General features: G+C 41.2%; 1 pseudogene across 1 annotated transcript in view; it reads left to right on the top strand.

The window, feature by feature from the left end:
- LOC310795683 (eukaryotic translation initiation factor 2D-like) overlaps positions 1-6,498 on the top strand; it is a 45,644-nt pseudogene extending 39,146 nt beyond the window's left edge. Inside the window, exons 8-12 of the transcript in view lie at positions 258-375; positions 461-506; positions 605-711; positions 4,004-4,157; positions 6,486-6,498. The product of the transcript in view is annotated as a eukaryotic translation initiation factor 2D-like (transcript). The remainder of the gene's footprint in view (positions 1-257; positions 376-460; positions 507-604; positions 712-4,003; positions 4,158-6,485) is intronic.
- Positions 6,499-9,545: the final 3,047 nt, after the last annotated feature.

Raw genomic sequence — 9,545 nt, forward strand, 5'->3', positions numbered from 1 at the left:
CTGCGAAGGAGCGGGATTGTTCAAAAATCTGATTGTTTTATTGGTTAGAAACACCTACTAGTGCAGCATGATGTCACCATGAAAGAGTCTGCTTTCCAAGATGTAAAGAGTTCATTTCATGGGGACTTTTAATAAAACTTTGAGACATCCAGCGCTTCATATCTGCAAAGCATGCATTAAGGCTGGCTAAGGTGTTTTTCCGTCCATATAATGGAGTATTATTTTGATATAAAGGTGAAGTGGGAGGGAACATGATGATCCTGATGACTCCTTGCTGCTGCAGTGTTTCCTCCATGCGCTCAAGAGCAAGGTGAAGAAGTCAGAGCTCCCTCTGCTGACCAGCACGTTTCTCCACATCCACATGTTCTCCTGCTGGTACAGTATAGTTCATCTTCTTTTCAGAAGCGCTGAACACAAGTTCAACTGAGACAAACACTCAAGGCATTTTTGTATTTTTCAGCCCAAGCGGAAAGCAACTCGATATCAAGAAATCCAGCTATAAAAAGGTACATTGGAAATAGAGACATCTTACAAATACAAATAGATATATATATATATTTTTTTTTACTTTTATTAAGTATGAATCTCATGTGTTTCTCAACAGCTCTCCAAGTTTCTACAGACCATGCAGCAGCAGTATAACCTTGTAAGAGTGAAAGAGCTGAGCAAGGGTGTGGAGAGCATTGTGGAGGTGGACTGGAAAAATCGAGAGTGAGTCAAGCCCTAGTGGCCTACATCAACTACAGGGTACCCGCGGGGTCCTAAAATTATAAAAAAAAAAAAAAAAAATTTTTTAATTTAATATTCTCAAAATAAGGCCTTAAAAGTATTGAATTTCGCTTACAAAGGCTTTACTTTTTTCTTTTCTTGTCCCTTCGTAGGTTTAAATAAACTAGGCATCTCGCTACGTGCGCTCGATTCCTATGCTCGCCCGCTGTGCGGGCTCGCCGAGCTGGCCCTTCAGTTTGCATTCGCAGCTCGGCCGCTGCGCGGCCTTGCTCGCAGCTTGGCTGCTGTGTGGCTTTGCCTGCCCTATTGGCGCGTGCACAATGTCTCCCTCTCTCTCTCCCTCAGTCTCTCTCCCCTCTCCTTTCTCTCCCTCAGTTTCTCTGGTGAGCCACTCAGTCTCTCTCGTGAGGCTCAGACTGATGACATCACTGATGACATCATCACTGATGTCATCAGTGTTTGTGCGCATCTTCTGAAGCAGCGAATGTGCACTGGAGAGTGTTTGGATAGTTGACTCCTCGCCTGACTGCACTCGGCTACTTTTATTTCCCAGGCAAGACAGGTGTATCGACTTCATTTTGTGTCTTTATCATGTAATCACACAGAATAGAGAGCAAATGTTTCCACACTGCATTCAAAAAATAGATTTGAGAGCAAACTTTCTCCACTGCAACCAAATCTTTTTTCATTGCAAGTAAAATACATTTGTGATTCAAAATGTATTCTTGCGAATCTAAAACTTTTGTTTGCAAATCCAAAACTTTAGTTGGCAATTCCAAAAGTAACAAATTTAACACGAGAGAGAGGGGGTTGTGGGCACATTTACCACTGGTACAGGGTTGTGGCACGAGGCCGGCTACCAAATAATATAAAAAATACACAATTGTAACATCCAATTCATTTATTTATAATCATTACTGGTTTCAGAATACATTTATCCTTCCGCCACAGAATATAGTTCCATACACAAGATCAATGATTGCACTAAACATTTAGGCCATGTCCACACGGAGACGACTTTAGGTGTATCCGCTAAAGTTTTTTGTCATATAGCCGTTTCGTCCAGATGGAACCGCGTTCTGGGACTATACGTTCTGGCCATATACGCTAATTTTTCAAAACGGGTCCCAGAGTGATTAAATCTGAAGACGCCACCCTTGCATTTCCGTGTTTACAACCCATACGCATCTTTCCTGAAACGATGACGCCATAGCCCCACCTCTCTCCACCAGCAACAATAACAATCATGGCAGTAACGTTCGTTACCAAATAATATAAAAATTTGCACAGCAGTGGGGATCTTGCAGCAAAATATAATGCTCCTCTATTACCACCGTCAGCAACAAGTGGACACGGAGAACAGCGTGTAGCCTACAACATCCTCAGGGCTCCACACAGCTGACTCTACCCATCCATCCCTCCCCTCCCTTCATCGGATATTTCCCAGAAGGCTTAGCGGCGGCTACATTTTTACAATAACACAAACAAAATCAGGCTTAACGTGTTAGATAGAAATTATATTTATTTTTAATACAACATGCAATTCTGGAATATTTTAATATTGGACAAAATGAAATGAAATGAAATCTAAACCCTGAGTGTAACCAACATACTCTCTTCCCCTATATATAGCCCTCGTAAATACAACGTGAATAGGGAAGTGAGAGGTTTGAGGAACACGCGGTTGCACGTGTCCACTCCAAAAAGACTTTAGCTTACTTGACGCGACTTTTTCCAATAAAAACACATTTATGCCATGAGTTTATATAATGTATATTTATGTTGCATCATTTAGCCTGTGCTGTGATGTGCAGGAGCGGCCAATACGCTGGGATGTGTTTGCAACATGTCTAAAGATCATGGAAGTGGATGATATCAGGAATGTCACCGATAGTTAACGTTCTATATTGTAGGCTACAGGGAGACCATCAGCCCTGCTGAACAGCTCTGCATTTGCCTGTATACTGTAGGTTTCATCATTTTATTCATCGACATGGCAAACCTCCCCGCAAAGCCAAGGGTTTAAGCTGCTGCTACAGTGAGATACACGTTATAGACTGTGCGCCCCTAGAGGTTGTATGCCATTATCGACGAGATTTTCTTTCTCTGTTATTCTACAGCGGTTTCAGTGGTTTCATGTGGATACACACATTTCTTGAAACGTTTCCATGTTTATGGAAAACTTTTCTGAAACGAAAAAAAAAAAGATAGCTTCCGTCTCCGTGTGGACATGGCCTTAGTTGCCTTTGAGCCAAAAAACAACTAACCTATTCCTTAACGGGATTCACAGTTATTGATACATTGCCTGTAAAAGTACAGTTATTTAAACAGTTTTCTAAAGCAGCCCGTTTTGGTGGGGGTGTGTTGATATCTGGTGACGGCAGAGGGCGTTTGTTTGTTTGACAGTCCCAGGTTCGGGGTCCGGGCGCTAGTCGGACCTCCCGCTAGTCCGACCTCCCGCTAGTCCGAACTCGTGACAACTCAAGCTCAGCCAGTTCTCTCTCCCCAATTCCACCATGTCGTTCTTTGTTCACTTCACCTTCATCTTCATCTAACCACTGCTCAAAACTCAATCCACCCAGTAAATCAAACGTTACTACGAAATCGGACATTTCCTTGTGTTAGAGATGGCCATTTCCTTGTTGAAGATTTGCAGACTGCAGGCTAACAGTGGGCGGAGTCAGCACAGGGAACGGAGTCAGAGGGAGCGGAGTGATACTGCGGTTGGAGCCGAACTGTAGATTGTTGGCGTATTTACCACTGTTGCTAGCCAATCAGAATCCAGTATTCACACATGCCGTTGTAGAAGTTTCATTTGATTCTGTTATGTCAGAATCAGAACAATAGAATTTAAATAAAAAAGGCTTTATGATGCCAAGCAGAGAGGTTGGGGCCTGGCTCTTCTTAATATGCATCTTGTTATTCCAGTAGACACGCCCCTCACAAAGTTATTGTGTATTACATACGAATGTGAATATGATAATAAAATGTTTTATTACATTTACGTACATGGTAAACAATAATCTTCTAGGGCTTAAAATATTTTCCGTTATATCCTTCATACTTTTGCCAGTATGGCAATGAAATGAAGTTGGCATAAAATTCCATTCCAAGTTGTATTAAAAAAGTGTTAAAAAGCCTTAAATGTAACTTGGAGAACCCTGGGGGTACCCTGAACTAACAAATTCCTGGTCAAGATTCAAACTCACAACCTGCCCGGTTCCAGGCTGACTCACTCTGCACTTTTGCCTTTTATGACATGCACGGTTTATAGACTGCGTTCCTTCCGTGCGCCTGAGGAGGCTGATGGAGAAACGACTCCGCTGACTCCGAGTGGAAGCTGAGAAGCCGTACCATCCGCCTGAGATCACCACTCTGTACTCAGTGTCAGCTCGGCTGGAACCTCTGTTTCTAGATGCAAAGAAGAGGTGTGTGTGTGTGTGTGTGTGTGTGTGTGTGTGTGTGTGTGTGTGTGTGTGTGTGTGTGTGTGTGTGTGTGTGTGTGTGTGTGTGTGTGTGTGTGTGTGTGTGTGTGTGTGTGTGTGTGTGTGTGTTATAGAGAGCCAAAGTGGAACGTCACTTCCTGCTTCAGCACTTTACCAGAGATTTTCATCCACCATTTATTTTCCCTTTAGACATTTTTGTAAAATACTTATAAAAATAGCTTTACTTGTTCAAACCAAACGGTTCAGATATATTTAGAAACAGGAGAGACCGCATAACATTTAACACGTTCACTGCCAACGACGTATTACTCCGTCAAAAAAAATCAAACGGTTCACTGCCAATGACGTATTACTCCGTCAAAAGAATGATTTTTTTTTTTTGACCGTGGGATGTGCATCTAACCCTTTTACATCTCTTATATAATTATTGGAACCACCGAACGTTTACAACCCATTCCACCGACCCACTAAGTGGCGACAGTGCTCTCCTGACTAGAGGAAGGCAAGCATTTTCATGAGAATGGCTTCCTCGAAGCCATTCTCATGAAAATGGATTGGCGAAAACGCTTTCGTTTTCGCGCTGATTGCTGGCGGTTCGGGATTGCAAATTTGCATAATAGATTACGGGTGGAACACACTTTGAAACACGCAGCATAAATATGACCAGAATCGCAAAAGCTTCATCAAAGCTCTCAACCAAAACTCCAAGAAGCGAGCGAGTCCATCCAGACTTCCTCAAAGAGCGGCCGCGCAGACAGGCACAGCAGCAGCAGCAGCAGCAGCAGCAACGAGCTTGTGACACGGCCGCTGCAGCCAAGAAGAACGCCCACGGAGGGAGGAGTTGGAAGCAGAGGGGGGTTTCCTGCTGTTATGGAGGAAATTACTGTTCAAAACTATTGTTTAGATGTCTGACGTCTTACTGATGCCAAAAATGAATGGTTAAAGTGACTGTTCTATCGAATTTCACAAAAAGCCGTTTATCTCTGAATAATTTTTCTGACGCTGAAACCATGCTGTATTCAACTGCTAATGCTTACATAACTACTAACTCTACAAACTAACTCTTTTAGACAGAGAAAGCACACATTCTATTAGTTCTTTTGAGATATTGTGTGTTCACAAAATCTTAGCAGAAAAGAATCCTCGGGTCTTGAAAGATGAGCCAGAATCTTCAAAAAAAACCTCTGGCAGAACCTACCTACAGTAAAAAAAAAATGGCTGGCAGTGAATGTGTTAACTCGGACCAAAACGTAAAAAAATGCGGGTTTCAAGAAAATATTTTTTCAATGTTGTTGTTTTTTGTTTTGGTCTGAGTGAAAATTTCTATGGTCTCTCCTGATTCTAAATATAGCTTAACCGTTTGGTTGGACCAAGTAAAACTATTTTTATAAGCATTTTACAAAATGTCTATAGGAAAATAAATTGCGGAAGAAAATCTCTGGTACAGTGCTGAAGCAGGAAGTGACGTTCACTTTGCCTCTCTATTTCCCCCATGCATCCATGTGTTTGTATGACTGACTAGTCATTCTGTCAGCAAGCACCTGTCCCTTTTTTCACCATATGATGACATGGTTTCTCAGTGCTGCATGTCCTGTACTCTCAAAGTAACCCAGTTAGCTACGTTCATCATATCTGCTTTACTAAACACTTGGACCTTTTTTTTCCCTCCCCCTGTTGTCCTTTTTCTAATCCCAGCAATTTAGATTTTCAGAACTTTCATTATGATCAATCACAAATAGTCCGCTTTTGGCAGCTGCGCTGAAAAAAAAATTAAAATTTGTTTAGTATGGAGATTTTTCCCTATCTTTATTCAAGAGCGCCGTCCATCAATTTGACAGCATGATTTCTTGATTTCATGTGCAGATTTTCTAAGGGTTTCTCTCAAAGCCCCGCCATCGCACTCAAACAGCCCCCGCTTGCACTTGGATTTGCTCTGCTGGTGCTCAAACTTTATGCTTACTCAAATATATTGTTGCTCCGACAGATTTCCTGCCCTCGCAGTCAAACTGCTTCTGTGCGCTTGTGAAACTTCGACTCTTGGATTTCTTCTCTGCTCTCTGATTTTTGTTGTTGTTGCAAGCACAGAGTTTGAGCACAAGCAGAGCAAATGTCGGAGCAGGGGCTATTTTAGTGCGATGGCGGGGTTTGAAAGTTGAAAGTCACCAGATAACACGGTCACACTGGCTCTGCTGGATGTTGTGGTGACAGTATTCATTGTGATAATACTTTGCATGAAAATAAAACCAATATCTGACAGGTAACCCACAAAAATAAAAGAAACTAATTACTGTTATCCCTGTTCCATTTCAGGGCCACCAGATAAAACACGGGCCATGATTCATTTCAGGGCCAGCAATGAAGATAAGTTCCTCAAAAGCAAGCAGGCTCCAAAGAAACTATAGGAGTGAGTAATTTGGGCTGTGAACTGTTCATATTCATAACATAATTCTCGATCACAACGGCAACTGTTGCCCTAGTGACCAAGCATTCTGTTTTGAATATGAACATTTCATAAACGGGTCTATTAGATGGCAATGTATGACCTAATACATATTTTTCACCATTAGTCATAACCTTCATTTATTTTTTTATTACACAGCCAATTCATCAAAGAGGCTGGCTTGGAGGGAATTGTGACACCCCAACAAGCAGGGAAAAAGTGGGAAAACCTCAAAACTAGATACAAGGTAATGTGAAACACCCATCCTTATTCCTTATAATGTATTTTTAGTTCCTGACAGTATTAGTAATACTGTGTGTGTGTGTGTGTGTGTGTGTGTGTCAGGAACTGAAGCGGACGGAGGGGAGGAGACTGAATCCACCTGGAAGTATTTCCAAGACATGCATGAGGTTCTGGGTGGGAGGTCATCAATCGACCCTCCTCTGCTGGTGGCGTCCTTCATCCCAGAAGGGGACCCTACGGCTATTCTAAAGGTCAGTTTCCAGACTAGCAACAATCACATTTCAGACATTTCATGTTTTTTTGTAATATATACTGTATGTGACTCCTGACCATGTCACCTGGTTATTTTTTTCAGGCGATGTGTGTTTGTGGTCCCTCCACCTCATCAACTACCGCTGCAGATGGTCCGTCCACCTGCGATGATGGTCCCTCCACCAGCGATGATGGTCCCTCCACCTCAACCAACGGTCCCTCAACCACTACCTCCGCCAGTCCCCCAACCCCTTCACCAAAGAAAAAAATGAAGAAAAATCCCGTAGTGGATTTTTTGAAGAAGGAGAGTGAGAGTGAGCAGAGGCGCCACAAGGAGAGCGAGGCGAAGACGGAGCGCTTCCTCGGCCCTGAACTACGGTACCTCTACATTTTTTTTTATTGTTCTCGGTTATTTTGCGCTGATCTACACTACCTCTAATTTTTTTTATTGTTCTCCATTGTTTTGCACTGATCTGCACTACCTCTCCGTTTATGTATTGTTCATGACATTTCTTTTTGTAACAATTGTAATAACTTTTTAGAAACTATTAAATAAATAGTAAAGAGTTCAGATTGTGAGTATGTAATTTATAATGTAATCATATTTCCCCATGTAGGTAGTTGAAACATATGCATGATATAGGGGAAAAAAACAGTAATAGATTTTATGAAAAAGATTTATTAGACAAAAGTGAAAAACTTGACAAAATATGTTTAAAAAAAGGCACTTAAAACTGAACATGTATCAAACAGTAAAAACTATATACTGGACGGAGCTTTGGCGTATTGCTGCTGTGGTGAGATATTTCGTTTTAACCTTTAAATAAGTCCATTTACTAGAGAGTAAATTGTAACATAGTTTATTTACAAAACAAAAGTCCACACACGGATCCGGATCACTGCCTGCTCTCACTACTTCCTTAAGATGGCAAATGACCCCGAACAAAGGAGGTCTTACTTCTTTATAACCTTTGGTCTAGGCTCCGCCCAGACACTGTGTCTGCAGTTCACAGCGCCCTCTATCTTCCTGGAGTAGTAATGAACAGGATTATTTATCTACAGTTCCCTCCTTTTTTTCCTTCTAAGGAAAAACTTAACTGAGGGATTTATTATAAAGTTGCTTTTTGGTTTTGCAACTTTTGTCTATCAGCATACATCATCAGCATTTTGACATCTCACCCCATCCAGAGATGCGCACAAGCAGGTCCACAACGCAGCCTTTCCCAGATCACATAATCCACAAAGTCCAAACCACTTCTATGAATCAAATGACCCGGGAACCATGTTATGAACCACCCTGCACACAGCTCTGCACTGAGTGCGGTGACTTTTAACAGCTTATTCACATGCAGAGGTAAACCTACTTTTTCCATTTGCTTTCCTTCGAAGTAGGGAAAGGCCTCTGCGAGCTTCTACTGTTATAGAACCACTCACTTAAAAAGCCTGTGCATAACCCAGCCTACCAGCGATACCAAAAGTCTATGATGATGCTTATTATATAATGATAATGTTTATACTATATTATAATAGGCCTTTTATACAATACTTCTAGAATTAATTAGTTACATACTCTAGTACTAGACACAACATACATTCAATTCACACTTACAGTACATATTATTACACTTAACAGCTTTCAAGGTTTATAGTTCACTAGCAATTATTTGGCATATGTTTCTGAATTCAATTAGGGAGTGCAGGATTCTTGTGGCAGTTTTATTTCTTCTTCGTCCTCGCGTTGGGTCGTCTTCATTGGCTCCACCTATACAAGTGTGCTCTATCATTTATTTATAACAATTCAGACACTATTCAAATGATGTCATCATGGCTTTCCCATTGGCTCCTCCCCAGGTCAGATGCTAGTGAAGTGTCCTCTTGATGGCTTCCAGTATCTCGCCTCCATCTTGCACCCTCACATTCTGTCGATACTCATTCATTCATATTCCTAATCATATTTTGACATTCCTGGAGTCTTGAACGATGTTCCAAGTCGTTGTTATCCCCTCTGCTCTGGTCTTCCGATCTTCCCTCTTCGTTCATCGTCTCCTCTCTGTGAATGACATATAATCTGAGTGTGGTATTCTATTCTATAGCAATATGTTTTAATATTTTTCACTCTATATAACCCCTTACATGTGAAAATCATCAATGCCACATACTTCCAGATAGACAATTATTTATTTTAGCTATTAACACAAAGGATATATTCAGGGGATTTCAGGAACTCTGGTTATATTCAAATTAATTTGGGATGAACTCTAAATAGTATTGACTATTTAATTTGGATAACTTAACTTGTAGGATGAATCATTGTATCATACTTTTGCCTTTTATTTCTCCCGCCTAAGGATCTTTTGGTTGAAAAGGCTAAATGTACTTTTAGTAGTAAATAGCGATACACCTGCTTATTTTCCATTCTCCTCCATAGGTCTTCT

Source organism: Poromitra crassiceps (assembly GCF_964638095.1).
Source record: "Poromitra crassiceps genome assembly, chromosome: 21".
Classification (NCBI taxonomy): Eukaryota; Metazoa; Chordata; class Actinopteri; order Beryciformes; family Melamphaidae; genus Poromitra; species Poromitra crassiceps.